Consider the following 19,953-nt stretch of genomic DNA (forward strand, 5'->3'; position numbering starts at 1 on the left):
AAACGGGGCGAGTTGCTTCTGTTTTTGTCAATCCGATGACGCACAGACAATTTACTTAGAGTCCCCGACATAACTATCCTCATGAGCCCTTCAAAGTAGTGGCCGCAACACCACCAAAAATAAAAACTCACCACCAACTACCAACCTATTTATGTTAGTTTCAAACTTTACCTTTCAAAGTAGTGGCTGCAACACCACCAAAAATAAAAACTCACCACCAACTACCAACCCATTCATGTTAGTTTCAAACTTTACCTTTCAAAGTAGTGGCTGCAACACCACCAAAAATAAAAACACCACCAACTACCAACGATTTCCTGTTAGTTTCAAACTTTACCTTTCAAAGTAGTGGCTGCAACACCACCAAAAATAAAAACTCACCACCAACTAACAACCATTTCCTGTTAGTTTCAAACTTTATCTTTCAAAGTAGTGGCTGCAACACCACCAAAAATAAAAACTCACCACCAACTACCAACCTATTCATGTTAGTTTCAAACTTTATCTTTCAAAGTAGTGGCTGCAACACCACCAAAAATAAAAACACCACCAACTACCAACGATTTCCTGTTAGTTTCAAACTTTATCTTTCAAAGTAGTGGCTGCAACACCACCAAAAATAAAAACTCACCACCAACTACCAACCTATTCATGTTAGTTTCAAACTTTACCTTTCAAAGTAGTGGCTGCAACACCACCAAAAATAAAAACACCACCAACTACCAACGATTTCCTGTTAATTTCAAACTTTACCTTTCAAAGTAATGGCTGCAACACCACCAAAAATAAAAACTCACCACCAACTACCAACCTATTCATGTTAGTTTCAAACTTTACCTTTCAAAGTAGTGGCTGCAGCACCACCAAAAATAAAAACTCACCACCAACTACCACAACGATTTCCTGTTAGTTTCAAACTTTACCTTTCAAAGTAGTGGCCGCAACACCACCAAAAATAAAAACTCACCACCAACTACCAACCTATTCATGTTAGTTTCAAACTTTACCTTTCAAAGTAGTGGCTGCAGCACCACCAAAAATAAAAACTCACCACCAACTACCAACGATTTCCTGTTAGTTTCAAACTTTACCTTTCAAAGTAGTGGCTGCAGCACCACCAAAAATAAAAACTCACCACCAACTACCAACCATTTCCTGTTAGTTTCAAACTTTATCTTTCAAAGTAGTGGCCGCTACACCACCAAAAATAAAAACACCACCAACTACCAACCATTTCCTGTTAGTTTCAAACTTTATCTTTCAAAGTAGTGGCCGCAACACCACCAAAAATAAAAACTCACCACCAACTACCAACCTATTCATGTTAGTTTCAAACTTTACCTTTCAAAGTAGTGGCTGCAACACCACCAAAAATAAAAACTCACCACCAACTACCAACCTATTCATGTTAGTTTCAAACTTTACCTTTCAAAGTAGTGGCTGCAACACCACCAAAAATAAAAACTCACCACCAACTACCAACGATTTCCTGTTAGTTTCAAACTTTACCTTTCAAAGTAGTGGCCGCAACACCAGCAAAAATAAAAACTCACCACCAACTACCAACCATTTCCTGTTAGTTTCAAACTTTATCTTTCAAAGTAGTGGCCGCTACACCACCAAAAATAAAAACTCACCACCAACTACCAACCATTTCCTGTTAGTTTCAAACTTCACCTTTCAAAGTAGTGGCTGCAACACCACCAAAAATAAAAACTCACCACCAACTACCAAGCATTTCCTGTTAGTTTCAAACTTTACCTTTAAAAGTAGTGGCTGCAACACCACCAAAAATAAAAACTCACCACCAACTACCAACCATTTCCTGTTAGTTTCAAACTTTACCTTTTAAAGTAGTGGCTGCAACACCACCAAAAATAAAAACTCACCACCAACTACCAACCATTTCCTGTTAGTTTCAAACTTTACCTTTCAAAGTAATGGCTGCAACACCACCAAAAATAAAAACTCACCACCAACTACCAACCTATTCATGTTAGTTTCAAACTTTACCTTTCAAAGTAGTGGCTGCAACACCACCAAAAATAAAAACTCACCACCAACTACCAACCATTTCCTGTTAGTTTCAAACTTTACCTTTCAAAGTAGTGGCTGCAACACCACCAAAAATAAAAACTCACCACCAACTACCAACCTATTCATGTTAGTTTCAAACTATATCTTTCAAAGTAGTGGCTGCAACACCACCAAAAATAAAAACACCACCAACTACCAAACCATTCATGTTAGTTTCAAACTTTACCTTTCAAAGTAGTGGCTGCAACACCACCAAAAATAAAAACTCACCACCAACTACCAACCTATTCATGTTAGTTTCAAACTATATCTTTCAAAGTAGTGGCTGCAACACCACCAAAAATAAAAACACCACCAACTACCAAACCATTCATGTTAGTTTCAAACTATATCTTTCAAAGTAGTGGCTGCAACACCACCAAAAATAAAAACACCACCAACTACCAACCATTTCCTGTTAGTTTCAAACTTTACCTTTCAAAGTAGTGGCTGCAACACCACCAAAAATAAAAACACCACCAACTACCAACCCATTCATGTTAGTTTCAAACTTTACCTTTCAAAGTAGTGGCTGCAACACCACCAAAAATAAAAACTCACCACCAACTACCAACCATTTCCTGTTAGTTTCAAACTTTACCTTTCAAAGTAATGGCTGCAACACCACCAAAAATAAAAACTCACCACCAACTACCAACCATTTCCTGTTAGTTTCGAACTTTACCTTTCAAAGTAGTGGCTGCAACACCACCAAAAATAAAAACTCACCAACTACCAACCCATTCATGTTAGTTTCAAACTTTACCTTTTAAAGTAGTGGCTGCAACACCACCAAAAATAAAAACACCACCAACTACCAACCATTTCATGTTAGTTTCAAACTTTACCTTTCAAAGTAGTGGCTGCAACACCACCAAAAATAAAAACTCACCACCAACTAACAACCTATTCATGTTAGTTTCAAACTTTACCTTTCAAAGTAGTGGCTGCAACACCACCAAAAATAAAAACTCACCACCAACTACCAACCATCTCCTGTTAGTTTCAAACTTTACCTTTTAAAGTAGTGGCTGTAGCACCACCAAAAATAAAAACACCACCAACTACCAACCATTTCCTGTTAGTTTCAAACTTTACCTTTCAAAGTAGTGGCTGCAACACCACCAAAAATAAAAACACCACCAACTACCAACCCATTCATGTTAGTTTCAAACTTTACCTTTCAAAGTAGTGGCTGCAACACCACCAAAAATAAAAACTCACCACCAACTACCAACCATTTCCTGTTAGTTTGAAACTTTACCTTTAAAAGTAGTGGCTGCAACACCACCAAAAATAAAAACTCACCACCAACTACCAACCTATTCATGTTAGTTTCAAACTTTACCTTTAAAAGTAGTGGCTGCAACACCACCAAAAATAAAAACTCACCACCAACTACCAACCTATTCATGTTAGTTTCCAACTTTACCTTTCAAAGTAGTGGCTGCAACACCACCAAAAATAAAAACTCACCACCAACTACCAACCATTTCCTGTTAGTTTCAAACTTTACCTTTCAAAGTAATGGCTGCAACACCACCAAAAATAAAAACTCACCACCAACTACCAACCATTTCCTGTTAGTTTCGAACTTTACCTTTCAAAGTAGTGGCTGCAACACCACCAAAAATAAAAACTCGAGGTTCAAACTTTACCTTTCAAAGTAGTGGCTGCAACACCACCAAAAATAAAAACTCACCACCAACTACCAACCTATTCATGTTAGTTTCAAACTTTACCTTTCAAAGTAGTGGCTGCAACACCACCAAAAATATAAACTCACCACCAACTAACAACCTATTCATGTTAGTTTCAAACTTTACCTTTCAAAGTAGTGGCTGCAGCACCACCAAAAATAAAAACACCACCAACTACCAACCATTTCCTGTTAGTTTCAAACTTTACCTTTCAAAGTAGTGGCTGCAACACCACCAAAAATAAAAACACCACCAACTACCAACCCATTCATGTTAGTTTCAAACTTTACCTTTCAAAGTAGTGGCTGCAGCACCACCAAAAATAAAAACTCACCACCAACTACCAACCTATTCATGTTAGTTTCAAACTTTACCTTTCAAAGTAGTGGCTGCAACACCACCAAAAATAAAAACTCACCACCAACTACCAACCTATTCATGTTAGTTTCAAACTTTACCTTTAAAAGTAGTGGCTGAAACACCACCAAAAATAAAAACTCACCACCAACTACCAACCTATTCATGTTAGTTTCAAACTTTACCTTTCAAAGTAATGGCTGCAACACCACCAAAAATAAAAACTCACCACCAACTACCAACCTATTCATGTTAGTTTCAAACTTTACCTTTCAAAGTAGTGGCTGCAACACCACCAAAAATAAAAACTCACCACCAACTACCAACCTATTCATGTTAGTTTCAAACTTTACCTTTCAAAGTAATGGCTGCAACACCACCAAAAATAAAAACTCACCACCAACTACCAACCTATTCATGTTAGTTTCAAACTTTACCTTTCAAAGTAGTGGCTGCAACACCACCAAAAATAAAAACTCACCACCAACTACCAACCATTTCCTGTTAGTTTGAAACTTTACTTTTAAAAGTAGTGGCTGCAACACCACCAAAAATAAAAACTCACCACCAACTACCAACCATCTCCTGTTAGTTTCAAACTTTACCTTTCAAAGTAGTGGCTGCAGCACCACCAAAAATAAAAACTCACCACCAACTACCAACCTATTCATGTTAGTTTCAAACTTTACCTTTCAAAGTAGTGGCTGCAACACCACCAAAAATAAAAACTCACCACCAACTACCAACCATTTCCTGTTAGTTTCGAACTTTACCTTTCAAAGTAGTGGCTGCAACACCACCAAAAATAAAAACTCACCAACTACCAACCCATTCATGTTAGTTTCAAACTTTACCTTTTAAAGTAGTGGCTGCAACACCACCAAAAATAAAAACACCACCAACTACCAACCTATTCATGTTAGTTTCAAACTTTACCTTTCAAAGTAGTGGCTGCAACACCACCAAAAATAAAAACTCACCACCAACTAACAACCTATTCATGTTAGTTTCAAACTTTACCTTTCAAAGTAGTGGCTGCAACACCACCAAAAATAAAAACTCACCACCAACTACCAACCATCTCCTGTTAGTTTCAAACTTTACCTTTTAAAGTAGTGGCTGCAACACCACCAAAAATAAAAACACCACCAACTACCAACCATTTCCTGTTAGTTTCAAACTTTACCTTTCAAAGTAGTGGCTGCAACACCACCAAAAATAAAAACACCACCAACTACCAACCCATTCATGTTAGTTTCAAACTTTACCTTTCAAAGTAGTGGCTGCAACACCACCAAAAATAAAAACTCACCACCAACTACCAACCATTTCCTGTTAGTTTGAAACTTTACCTTTAAAAGTAGTGGCTGCAACACCACCAAAAATAAAAACTCACCACCAACTACCAACCTATTCATGTTAGTTTCAAACTTTACCTTTAAAAGTAGTGGCTGCAACACCACCAAAAATAAAAACTCACCACCAACTACCAACCTATTCATGTTAGTTTCAAACTTTACCTTTCAAAGTAATGGCTGCAACACCACCAAAAATAAAAACTCACCACCAACTACCAACCTATTCATGTTAGTTTCAAACTTTACCTTTCAAAGTAGTGGCTGCAACACCACCAAAAATAAAAACTCACCACCAACTACCAACCATTTCCTGTTAGTTTCAAACTTTACCTTTCAAAGTAATGAGAGAGATCGGAGAGAGCCAGGAAACAATATCTCTCCGTTCTCAAGACCGAACTCTCTTATCTGTCTCCCTCTTCCAAATCCTGGTGGCGTCTGGTCAAATCCGTTTCTGGTGTTTGTTCCCCCTCCATCCCCCCCCTTACCTCAAACGGCTACACAGCTGACTCCGCACGTGAAAAAGCTGAATGCCTCAACTCTGTGTTTGCCTCTAAATCTTGTGTCCCAAACCCATCCCTCTCTGTACCCACCATACCCAGTCGTACCCTGCTGCTCCTGGAATCCGTGTCCTTTCCTCCTGACAAGGTGGAAAAGTTTCTGTCAACCCTCGACTCTGATTCTGCAACTGGACCCGACGGCATCAGCCCACGGGTCCTAAAATCCTGCTCTGCTGCTCTATCTCACCCTCTCTCTGTTCTCTTCACCCTCTCTTTTGCTCAAGGTCAACTGCCATCTGCTTGGAAATCAGCCAACATCACCGCTTTGCACAAAAAAGGTGCAAAAACAGATCCTAGCAACTACAGATCAATCAGCCTTCTCCCAATTATCAGCAAAGTCATGGAATCCATCATTGCTTCGGATATGAAATCTTTCCTCTTCTCCAATGGCTTGATCTCTGATCATCAATTTGGTTTCAGACCAGGTCACTCTACTCTGGACATGCTGCTTCTGCTGTCTCAACAATGGATGGAGGTCCTCAATGCCAAACAGGAAATTAGAGCTGTCTCCCTCGACATATCACGTGCCTTCGATTCGGTCTGGCACCCCGCTCTGCTCACCAAACTCTCCTCCTATGGTATCCATGGAAATCTCCATGCATGGCTTGCGGACTTCCTCTCTGGTCGTAGTCAACGTGTGGCCCTGAATGGATTTCTCTCATCTCCCCTTCCCATTCAGGCTGGAGTTCCCCAAGGCAGTGTGCTGGGCCCTGTGCTTTTTCTGGTCTTTATCAATGATCTCTCCGACTCTCTGGAAAATCCTCTCTATCTCTTTGCTGATGACTCCACTCTCTGCCGCTCCATTCCTCTTCCCTCAGATCGGCAGTCTGCAGCCTCCTCACTCTCTGAAGACATGGACAAAATCACAGACTGGTCAAACATGTGGAACATGTCTTTCAATCCTGACAAATCTCACACTCTTACTATGTCTCTCCGAAAAGATCGACTGGACAACCCTCCCATCTACTTTCTCAACAATCCTCTCCAAGAAGTTCTGTCGCTCAAGCTTTTGGGTCTCACCATCTGCCATGATCTTTCTTGGGAAAACCACATTTCCAAGCTGGCCTCCAAAGCCAGTCGCCGACTGGGCATCCTCCGTCGTGCGAAGTCCTTCCTAGGCACACCTGAGCTCCTCACCACATACAAGGCTTTCATCCGCAGCTCAATGGAATACTGTTCTCCCCTATGGGCCGGTGCTCCTGCCTCACACCTAGCTCGGCTTCACGCTGTTGAAACCAAAGCTTTCAGAATTATTGGAATCTCCCGCGATGAAGCTATCTCTGAGGGCCTTTCACTCACTCACCGCAGGCAGGTAGGTGGTCTTTCTGTCTTCTACCGACTCCTCTCCGGCCTTGCACCCCCAGCTCTCTCTGTGCTCTGTCCCCCAAATATTCCTACAGGTCGCACAAGATCTGCCAGCAACCCTCTGATGGTTAAACTGCCGAAATCTCGGCTCTCTGCTCACCTTCACTCTTTCATGCCTCTTTTCTCCCGCCTCTGGAACAAACTCCCTCACTCCCTTCAATCCCACTCCTCCCTCCAGGTCTTTAAAACAGCTGTTCACCACCATCTCTTATCTTCCCCCATCCAAAACCTTGATCTTTTCTACCCCCGCTAATTCACCCCAGATCCACCTTGTTTGAAATTCCAACTTCTTTCCTGGAAGTCCTGGCAGTGTCCATATGTTTTATACCTCTCCCACCGCCCCCTTCCCACGCCCCCCCCCCCAAAGCCCTCGCCCTCTCTCATATCTCTCGATGTCTCCATGTCTCTCGGTCCCTGCTCTCAAATGTTGTGTTTGTGTCCTTCCCCCTCTCTCCCCATCTTGTCTACCGCTCCCTATGTTATATGTTTTATGTGTCGGTTTGTCTTTCTGTGTGATTAATGTTCGCTCTTTCACGAGCCTCGATCTTGTATACAAAAAAAAAAAAAAAAAAAAAAAAAATGGCTGCAACACCACCAAAAATAAAAACTCACCACCAACTACCAACCATTTCCTGTTAGTTTCGAACTTTACCTTTCAAAGTAGTGGCTGCAACACCACCAAAAATAAAAACTCACCAACTACCAACCCATTCATGTTAGTTTCAAACTTTACCTTTCAAAGTAGTGGCTGCAACACCACCAAAAATAAAAACTCACCACCAACTACCAACCATTTCCTGTTAGTTTCAAACTTTACCTTTCAAAGTAGTGGCTGCAACACCACCAAAAATAAAAACTCACCACCAACTACCAACCATTTCCTGTTAGTTTCAAACTTCACCTTTCAAGGTAGTGGCTGCAACACCACCAAAAATAAAAACTCACCACCAACTAACAACCTATTCATGTTAGTTTCAAACTTTACCTTTCAAAGTAGTGGCTGCAACACCACCAAAAATAAAAACTCACCACCAACTACCAACCATTTCCTGTTAGTTTCAAACTTTATCTTTCAAAGTAGCGGCCGCAACACCACCAAAAATAAAAACTCACCACCAACTACCAACCTATTCATGTTAGTTTCAAACTTTACCTTTCAAAGTAGTGGCTGCAACACCACCAAAAATAAAAACTCACCACCAACTAACAACCTATTCATGTTAGTTTCAAACTTTATCTTTCAAAGTAGTGGCTGCAACACCACCAAAAATAAAAACTCACCACCAACTACCAACGATTTCCTATTAGTTTCAAACTTTACCTTTCAAAGTAGTGGCTGCAGCACCACCAAAAATAAAAACTCACCACCAACTAACAACCTATTCATGTTAGTTTCAAACTTTATCTTTCAAAGTAGTGGCTGCAACACCACCAAAAATAAAAACTCACCACCAACTACCAACGATTTCCTATTAGTTTCAAACTTTACCTTTCAAAGTAGTGGCTGCAACACCACCAAAAATAAAAACTCACCACCAACTACCAACCATTTCCTGTTAGTTTCAAACTTTACCTTTCAAAGTAGTGGCTGCAACACCACCAAAAATAAAAACTCACCACCAACTACCAACCATTTCCTGTTAGTTTCAAACTTCACCTTTCAAAGTAGTGGCTGCAACACCACCAAAAATAAAAACTCACCACCAACTACCAACCATTTCCTGTTAGTTTCGAACTTTACCTTACAAAGTAGTGGCCGCAACACCACCAAAAATAAAAACTCACCAACTACCAACCCATTCATGTTAGTTTCAAACTTTATCTTTCAAAGTAATGGCTGCAACACCACCAAAAATAAAAACTCACCACCAACTACCAACCCATTCATGTTAGTTTCGAACTTTACCTTTCAAAGTAGTGGCTGCAACACCACCAAAAATAAAAACTCACCAACTACCAACCCATTCATGTTAGTTTCAAACTTTACCTTTCAAAGTAGTGGCTGCAACACCACCAAAAATAAAAACTCACCACCAACTACCAACCATTTCCTGTTAGTTTCAAACTTTACCTTTCAAAGTAGTGGCTGCAACACCACCAAAAATAAAAACTCACCACCAACTACCAACCATTTCCTGTTAGTTTCAAACTTCACCTTTCAAGGTAGTGGCTGCAACACCACCAAAAATAAAAACTCACCACCAACTAACAACCTATTCATGTTAGTTTCAAACTTTACCTTTCAAAGTAGTGGCTGCAACACCACCAAAAATAAAAACTCACCACCAACTACCAACCATTTCCTGTTAGTTTCAAACTTTATCTTTCAAAGTAGCGGCCGCAACACCACCAAAAATAAAAACTCACCACCAACTACCAACCTATTCATGTTAGTTTCAAACTTTACCTTTCAAAGTAGTGGCTGCAACACCACCAAAAATAAAAACTCACCACCAACTAACAACCTATTCATGTTAGTTTCAAACTTTATCTTTCAAAGTAGTGGCTGCAACACCACCAAAAATAAAAACTCACCACCAACTAACAACCTATTCATGTTAGTTTCAAACTTTATCTTTCAAAGTAGTGGCTGCAACACCACCAAAAATAAAAACTCACCACCAACTACCAACGATTTCCTATTAGTTTCAAACTTTACCTTTCAAAGTAGTGGCTGCAACACCACCAAAAATAAAAACTCACCACCAACTACCAACCATTTCCTGTTAGTTTCAAACTTTACCTTTCAAAGTAGTGGCTGCAACACCACCAAAAATAAAAACTCACCACCAACTAACAACCTATTCATGTTAGTTTCAAACTTTATCTTTCAAAGTAGTGGCTGCAGCACCACCAAAAATAAAAACTCACCACCAACTAACAACCTATTCATGTTAGTTTCAAACTTTATCTTTCAAAGTAGTGGCTGCAACACCACCAAAAATAAAAACTCACCACCAACTACCAACGATTTCCTATTAGTTTCAAACTTTACCTTTCAAAGTAGTGGCTGCAACACCACCAAAAATAAAAACTCACCACCAACTACCAACCATTTCCTGTTAGTTTCAAACTTTACCTTTCAAAGTAGTGGCTGCAACACCACCAAAAATAAAAACTCACCACCAACTACCAACCATTTCCTGTTAGTTTCAAACTTCACCTTTCAAAGTAGTGGCTGCAACACCACCAAAAATAAAAACTCACCACCAACTACCAACCATTTCCTGTTAGTTTCGAACTTTACCTTTCAAAGTAGTGGCCGCAACACCACCAAAAATAAAAACTCACCAACTACCAACCCATTCATGTTAGTTTCAAACTTTATCTTTCAAAGTAATGGCTGCAACACCACCAAAAATAAAAACTCACCACCAACTACCAACCCATTCATGTTAGTTTCAAACTTTACCTTTCAAAGTAGTGGCCGCAACACCACCAAAAATAAAAACACCACCAACTACCAACCATTTCCTGTTAGTTTCAAACTTTACCTTTCAAAGTAGTGGCTGCAACACCACCAAAAATAAAAACTCACCACCAACTACCAACCTATTCATGTTAGTTTCAAACTTTACCTTTCAAAGTAGTGGCTGCAACACCACCAAAAATAAAAACTCACCAACTACCAACCCATTCATGTTAGTTTCAAACTTTATCTTTCAAAGTAATGGCTGCAACACCACCAAAAATAAAAACTCACCACCAACTACCAACCCATTCATGTTAGTTTCAAACTTTACCTTTCAAAGTAGTGGCTGCAACACCACCAAAAATAAAAACTCACCACCAACTACCAACCTATTCATGTTAGTTTCAAACTTTACCTTTTAAAGTAGTGGCTGCAGCACCACCAAAAATAAAAACACCACCAACTACCAACCATTTCCTGTTAGTTTCAAACTTTACCTTTCAAAGTAGTGGCTGCAACACCACCAAAAATAAAAACACCACCAACTACCAACCATTTCCTGTTAGTTTCAAACTTTACCTTTCAAAGTAGTGGCTGCAACACCACCAAAAATAAAAACTCACCACCAACTACCAACCTATTCATGTTAGTTTCAAACTTTACCTTTTAAAGTAGTGGCTGCAGCACCACCAAAAATAAAAACACCACCAACTACCAACCATTTCCTGTTAGTTTCAAACGTTACCTTTTAAAGTAGTGGCTGCAACACCACCAAAAATAAAAACTCACCACCAACTACCAACCTATTCATGTTAGTTTCAAACTTTACCTTTAAAAGTAGTGGCTGCAACACCACCAAAAATAAAAACTCACCACCAACTACCAACCTATTCATGTTAGTTTCAAACTTTACCTATCAAAGTAGTGGCTGCAACACCACCAAAAATAAAAATACCACCAACTACCAACCATTTCCTGTTAGTTTCAAACTTTATCTTTCAAAGTAGTGGCTGCAACACCACCAAAAATAAAAACTCACCACCAACTACCAACCATTTCCTGTTAGTTTCAAACTTTACCTTTCAAAGTAGTGGCTGCAACACCACCAAAAATAAAAACTCACCACCAACTACCAACCTATTCATGTTAGTTTCAAACTTTACCTTTCAAAGTAGTGGCTGCAGCACCACCAAAAATAAAAACTCACCACCAACTACCAACCATTTCCTGTTAGTTTCAAACTTTACCTTTCAAAGTAGTGGCTGCAGCACCACCAAAAATAAAAACTCACCACCAACTACCAACCATTTCCTGTTAGTTTCAAACTTTATCTTTCAAAGTAGCGGCCGCAACACCACCAAAAATAAAAACTCACCACCAACTACCAACCTATTCATGTTAGTTTCAAACTTTACCTTTCAAAGTAGTGGCTGCAGCACCACCAAAAATAAAAACTCACCACCAACTAACAACCTATTCATGTTAGTTTCAAACTTTATCTTTCAAAGTAGTGGCTGCAACACCACCAAAAATAAAAACTCACCACCAACTACCAACGATTTCCTATTAGTTTCAAACTTTACCTTTCAAAGTAGTGGCTGCAACACCACCTAAAATAAAAACTCACCACCAACTACCAACGATTTCCTATTAGTTTCAAACTTTACCTTTCAAAGTAGTGGCTGCAACACCACCAAAAATAAAAACTCACCACCAACTACCAACGATTTCCTATTAGTTTCAAACTTTACCTTTCAAAGTAGTGGCCGCTACACCACCAAAAATAAAAACACCACCAACTACCAACCATTTCCTGCTGTTTCAAACTTTACCTTTTAAAGTAGTGGCCGCAACACCACAAAAAATAAAAACTCACCACCAACTACCAACCCATTCATGTTAGTTTCAAACTTTACCTTTCAAAGTAGTGGCTGCAGCACCACCAAAAATAAAAACTCACCACCAACTACCAACCCATTCATGTTAGTTTCAAACTTTACCTTTCAAAGTAGTGGCTGCAGCACCACCAAAAATAAAAACTCACCAACAACTACCAACCCATTCATGTTAGTTTCAAACTTTATCTTTCAAAGTAATGGCTGCAACACCACCAAAAATAAAAACTCACCAACAACTACCAACCCATTCATGTTAGTTTCAAACTTTATCTTTCAAAGTAGTGGCTGCAGCACCACCAAAAATAAAAACTCACCAACAACTACCAACCCATTCATGTTAGTTTCAAACTTTACCTTTCAAAGTAGTGGCTGCAACACCACCAAAAATAAAAACTCACCACCAACTACCAACCATTTCCTGTTAGTTTCAAACTTTACCTTTCAAAGTAGTGGCTGCAACACCACCAAAAATAAAAACTCACCACCAACTACCAACCTATTCATGTTAGTTTCAAACTTTACCTTTTAAAGTAGTGGCTGCAGCACCACCAAAAATAAAAACACCACCAACTACCAACCATTTCCTGTTAGTTTCAAACTTTACCTTTTAAAGTAGTGGCTGCAACACCACCAAAAATAAAAACTCACCACCAACTACCAACCTATTCATGTTAGTTTCAAACTTTACCTTTCAAAGTAGTGGCTGCAACACCACCAAAAATAAAAACTCACCACCAACTACCAACCTATTCATGTTAGTTTCAAACTTTACCTATCAAAGTAGTGGCTGCAACACCACCAAAAATAAAAACACCACCAACTACCAACCATTTCCTGTTAGTTTCAAACTTTATCTTTCAAAGTAGTGGCTGCAACACCACCAAAAATAAAAACTCACCACCAACTAACAACCATTTCCTGTTAGTTTCAAACTTTACCTTTCAAAGTAGTGGCTGCAACACCACCAAAAATAAAAACTCACCACCAACTAACAACCTATTCATGTTAGTTTCAAACTTTATCTTTCAAAGTAGTGGCTGCAACACCACCAAAAATAAAAACTCACCACCAACTAACAACCATTTCCTGTTAGTTTGAAACTTTACCTTTCAAAGTAGTGGCTGCAGCACCACCAAAAATAAAAACTCACCACCAACTAACAACCATTTCCTGTTAGTTTCAAACTTTACCTTTCAAAGTAGTGGCTGCAACACCACCAAAAATAAAAACTCACCACCAACTACCAACCTATTCATGTTAGTTTCAAACTTTACCTTTCAAAGTAGTGGCTGCAACACCACCAAAAATAAAAACTCACCACCAACTACCAACCTATTCATGTTAGTTTCAAACTTTACCTTTCAAAGTAGTGGCTGCAACACCACCAAAAATAAAAACTCACCACCAACTACCAACCATTTCCTGTTAGTTTCGAACTTTACCTTTCAAAGTAGTGGCTGCAACACCACCAAAAATAAAAACTCGAGGTTCAAACTTTACCTTTCAAAGTAGTGGCTGCAACACCACCAAAAATAAAAACTCACCACCAACTACCAACCTATTCATGTTAGTTTCAAACTTTACCTTTCAAAGTAGTGGCTGCAACACCACCAAAAATATAAACTCACCACCAACTAACAACCTATTCATGTTAGTTTCAAACTTTACCTTTCAAAGTAGTGGCTGCAGCACCACCAAAAATAAAAACACCACCAACTACCAACCATTTCCTGTTAGTTTCAAACTTTACCTTTCAAAGTAGTGGCTGCAACACCACCAAAAATAAAAACACCACCAACTACCAACCCATTCATGTTAGTTTCAAACTTTACCTTTCAAAGTAGTGGCTGCAACACCACCAAAAATAAAAACTCACCACCAACTACCAACCATTTCCTGTTAGTTTGAAACTTTACCTTTAAAAGTAGTGGCTGCAACACCACCAAAAATAAAAACTCACCACCAACTACCAACCTATTCATGTTAGTTTCAAACTTTACCTTTAAAAGTAGTGGCTGCAGCACCACCAAAAATAAAAACTCACCACCAACTACCAACCATTTCCTGTTAGTTTCAAACTTTACCTTTCAAAGTAATGAGAGAGATCGGAGAGAGCCAGGAAACAATATCTCTCCGTTCTAAAGACCGAACTCTCTTATCTGTCTCCCTCTTCCAAATCCTGGTGGCGTCTGGTCAAATCCGTTTCTGGTGTTTGTTCCCCCTCCATCCCCCCCCTTACCTCAAACGGCTACACAGCTGACTCCGCACGTGAAAAAGCTGAATGCCTCAACTCTGTGTTTGCCTCTAAATCTTGTGTCCCAAACCCATCCCTCTCTGTACCCACCATACCCAGTCGTACCCTGCTGCTCCTGGAATCCGTGTCCTTTCCTCCTGACAAGGTGGAAAAGTTTCTGTCAACCCTCGACTCTGATTCTGCAACTGGACCCGACGGCATCAGCCCACGGGTCCTAAAATCCTGCTCTGCTGCTCTATCTCACCCTCTCTCTGTTCTCTTCACCCTCTCTTTTGCTCAAGGTCAACTGCCATCTGCTTGGAAATCAGCCAACATCACCGCTTTGCACAAAAAAGGTGCAAAAACAGATCCTAGCAACTACAGATCAATCAGCCTTCTCCCAATTATCAGCAAAGTCATGGAATCCATCATTGCTTCGGATATGAAATCTTTCCTCTTCTCCAATGGCTTGATCTCTGATCATCAATTTGGTTTCAGACCAGGTCACTCTACTCTGGACATGCTGCTTCTGCTGTCTCAACAATGGATGGAGGTCCTCAATGCCAAACAGGAAATTAGAGCTGTCTCCCTCGACATATCACGTGCCTTCGATTCGGTCTGGCACCCCGCTCTGCTCACCAAACTCTCCTCCTATGGTATCCATGGAAATCTCCATGCATGGCTTGCGGACTTCCTCTCTGGTCGTAGTCAACGTGTGGCCCTGAATGGATTTCTCTCATCTCCCCTTCCCATTCAGGCTGGAGTTCCCCAAGGCAGTGTGCTGGGCCCTGTGCTTTTTCTGGTCTTTATCAATGATCTCTCCGACTCTCTGGAAAATCCTCTCTATCTCTTTGCTGATGACTCCACTCTCTGCCGCTCCATTCCTCTTCCCTCAGATCGGCAGTCTGCAGCCTCCTCACTCTCTGAAGACATGGACAAAATCACAGACTGGTCAAACATGTGGAACATGTCTTTCAATCCTGACAAATCTCACACTCTTACTATGTCTCTCCGAAAAGATCGACTGGACAACCCTCCCATCTACTTTCTCAACAATCCTCTCCAAGAAGTTCTGTCGCTCAAGCTTTTGGGTCTCACCATCTGCCATGATCTTTCTTGGGAAAACCACATTTCCAAGCTGGCCTCCAAAGCCAGTCGCCGACTGGGCATCCTCCGTCGTGCGAAGTCCTTCCTAGGCACACCTGAGCTCCTCACCACATACAAGGCTTTCATCCGCAGCTCAATGGAATACTGTTCTCCCCTATGGGCCGGTGCTCCTGCCTCACACCTAGCTCGGCTTCACGCTGTTGAAACCAAAGCTTTCAGAATTATTGGAATCTCCCGCGATGAAGCTATCTCTGAGGGCCTTTCACTCACTCACCGCAGGCAGGTAGGTGGTCTTTCTGTCTTCTACCGACTCCTCTCCGGCCTTGCACCCCCAGCTCTCTCTGTGCTCTGTCCCCCAAATATTCCTACAGGTCGCACAAGATCTGCCAGCAACCCTCTGATGGTTAAACTGCCGAAATCTCGGCTCTCTGCTCACCTTCACTCTTTCATGCCTCTTTTCTCCCGCCTCTGGAACAAACTCCCTCACTCCCTTCAATCCCACTCCTCCCTCCAGGTCTTTAAAACAGCTGTTCACCACCATCTCTTATCTTCCCCCATCCAAAACCTTGATCTTTTCTACCCCCGCTAATTCACCCCAGATCCACCTTGTTTGAAATTCCAACTTCTTTCCTGGAAGTCCTGGCAGTGTCCATATGTTTTATACCTCTCCCACCGCCCCCTTCCCACGCCCCCCCCCCCCCAAAGCCCTCGCCCTCTCTCATATCTCTCGATGTCTCCATGTCTCTCGGTCCCTGCTCTCAAATGTTGTGTTTGTGTCCTTCCCCCTCTCTCCCCATCTTGTCTACCGCTCCCTATGTTATATGTTTTATGTGTCGGTTTGTCTTTCTGTGTGATTAATGTTCGCTCTTTCACGAGCCTCGATCTTGTATACAAAAAAAAAAAAAAAAAAAAAAAAAAAAAAAAATGGCTGCAACACCACCAAAAATAAAAACTCACCAACTACCAACCCATTCATGTTAGTTTCAAACTTTACCTTTCAAAGTAGTGGCTGCAACACCACCAAAAATAAAAACTCACCACCAACTACCAACCATTTCCTGTTAGTTTCAAACTTCACCTTTCAAGGTAGTGGCTGCAACACCACCAAAAATAAAAACTCACCACCAACTAACAACCTATTCATGTTAGTTTCAAACTTTACCTTTCAAAGTAGTGGCTGCAACACCACCAAAAATAAAAACTCACCAACTACCAACCCATTCATGTTAGTTTCAAACTTTACCTTTCAAAGTAGTGGCTGCAACACCACCAAAAATAAAAACTCACCACCAACTACCAACCATTTCCTGTTAGTTTCAAACTTTACCTTTCAAAGTAGTGGCTGCAACACCACCAAAAATAAAAACTCACCACCAACTACCAACCATTTCCTGTTAGTTTCAAACTTCACCTTTCAAGGTAGTGGCTGCAACACCACCAAAAATAAAAACTCACCACCAACTAACAACCTATTCATGTTAGTTTCAAACTTTACCTTTCAAAGTAGTGGCTGCAACACCACCAAAAATAAAAACTCACCACCAACTACCAACCATTTCCTGTTAGTTTCAAACTTTATCTTTCAAAGTAGCGGCCGCAACACCACCAAAAATAAAAACTCACCACCAACTACCAACCTATTCATGTTAGTTTCAAACTTTACCTTTCAAAGTAGTGGCTGCAACACCACCAAAAATAAAAACTCACCACCAACTAACAACCTATTCATGTTAGTTTCAAACTTTATCTTTCAAAGTAGTGGCTGCAACACCACCAAAAATAAAAACTCACCACCAACTAACAACCTATTCATGTTAGTTTCAAACTTTATCTTTCAAAGTAGTGGCTGCAACACCACCAAAAATAAAAACTCACCACCAACTACCAACGATTTCCTATTAGTTTCAAACTTTACCTTTCAAAGTAGTGGCTGCAACACCACCAAAAATAAAAACTCACCACCAACTACCAACCATTTCCTGTTAGTTTCAAACTTTACCTTTCAAAGTAGTGGCTGCAACACCACCAAAAATAAAAACTCACCACCAACTACCAACCATTTCCTGTTAGTTTCAAACTTCACCTTTCAAAGTAGTGGCTGCAACACCACCAAAAATAAAAACTCACCACCAACTAACAACCATTTCCTGTTAGTTTCGAACTTTACCTTTCAAAGTAGTGGCTGCAACACCACCAAAAATAAAAACTCACCACCAACTAACAACGATTTCCTGTTAGTTTCAAACTTTACCTTTCAAAGTAGTGGCTGCAACACCACCAAAAATAAAAACTCACCACCAACTACCAACCATTTCCTGTTAGTTTCGAACTTTACCTTACAAAGTAGTGGCCGCAACACCACCAAAAATAAAAACTCACCAACTACCAACCCATTCATGTTAGTTTCAAACTTTATCTTTCAAAGTAGTGGCTGCAACACCACCAAAAATAAAAACTCACCACCAACTACCAACCCATTCATGTTAGTTTCAAACTTTATCTTTCAAAGTAGTGGCTGCAACACCACCAAAAATAAAAACTCACCACCAACTACCAACCCATTCATGTTAGTTTCAAACTTTACCTTTCAAGGTAGTGGCTGCAACACCACCAAAAATAAAAACTCACCACCAACTACCAACCCATTCATGTTAGTTTCAAACTTTATCTTTCAAAGTAGTGGCTGCAACACCACCAAAAATAAAAACTCACCACCAACTACCAACGATTTCCTATTAGTTTCAAACTTTACCTTTCAAAGTAGTGGCTGCAACACCACCAAAAATAAAAACTCACCACCAACTACCAACCATTTCCTGTTAGTTTCAAACTTTACCTTTCAAAGTAGTGGCTGCAACACCACCAAAAATAAAAACTCACCACCAACTACCAACCATTTCCTGTTAGTTTCAAACTTCACCTTTCAAAGTAGTGGCTGCAACACCACCAAAAATAAAAACTCACCACCAACTACCAACCATTTCCTGTTAGTTTCGAACTTTACCTTACAAAGTAGTGGCCGCAACACCACCAAAAATAAAAACTCACCAACTACCAACCCATTCATGTTAGTTTCAAACTTTATCTTTCAAAGTAGTGGCTGCAACACCACCAAAAATAAAAACTCACCACCAACTACCAACCCATTCATGTTAGTTTCGAACTTTACCTTTCAAAGTAGTGGCTGCAACACCACCAAAAATAAAAACTCACCAACTACCAACCCATTCATGTTAGTTTCAAACTTTACCTTTCAAAGTAGTGGCTGCAACACCACCAAAAATAAAAACTCACCACCAACTACCAACCATTTCCTGTTAGTTTCAAACTTTACCTTTCAAAGTAGTGGCTGCAACACCACCAAAAATAAAAACTCACCACCAACTACCAACCATTTCCTGTTAGTTTCAAACTTCACCTTTCAAGGTAGTGGCTGCAACACCACCAAAAATAAAAACTCACCACCAACTAACAACCTATTCATGTTAGTTTCAAACTTTACCTTTCAAAGTAGTGGCTGCAACACCACCAAAAATAAAAACTCACCACCAACTACCAACCATTTCCTGTTAGTTTCAAACTTTATCTTTCAAAGTAGCGGCCGCAACACCACCAAAAATAAAAACTCACCACCAACTACCAACCTATTCATGTTAGTTTCAAACTTTACCTTTCAAAGTAGTGGCTGCAACACCACCAAAAATAAAAACTCACCACCAACTAACAACCTATTCATGTTAGTTTCAAACTTTATCTTTCAAAGTAGTGGCTGCAACACCACCAAAAATAAAAACTCACCACCAACTACCAACGATTTCCTATTAGTTTCAAACTTTACCTTTCAAAGTAGTGGCTGCAGCACCACCAAAAATAAAAACTCACCACCAACT

The 19,953-nt window shown here is 40.1% G+C and overlaps 1 protein-coding gene across 2 annotated transcripts in view; it reads right to left on the reverse strand.

Annotated features, from left to right (window-relative positions):
- Positions 1 to 19,953, reverse strand: part of LOC137429057 (cadherin-7) — a 388,741-nt gene that overhangs the window by 71,148 nt on the left and 297,640 nt on the right. The window lies entirely within an intron of this gene.

The sequence above is a fragment of the Myxine glutinosa genome, chromosome 6 (assembly GCF_964187855.1).
Source record: "Myxine glutinosa chromosome 6, kmMyxGlut1.1, whole genome shotgun sequence".
Classification (NCBI taxonomy): Eukaryota; Metazoa; Chordata; class Myxini; order Myxiniformes; family Myxinidae; genus Myxine; species Myxine glutinosa.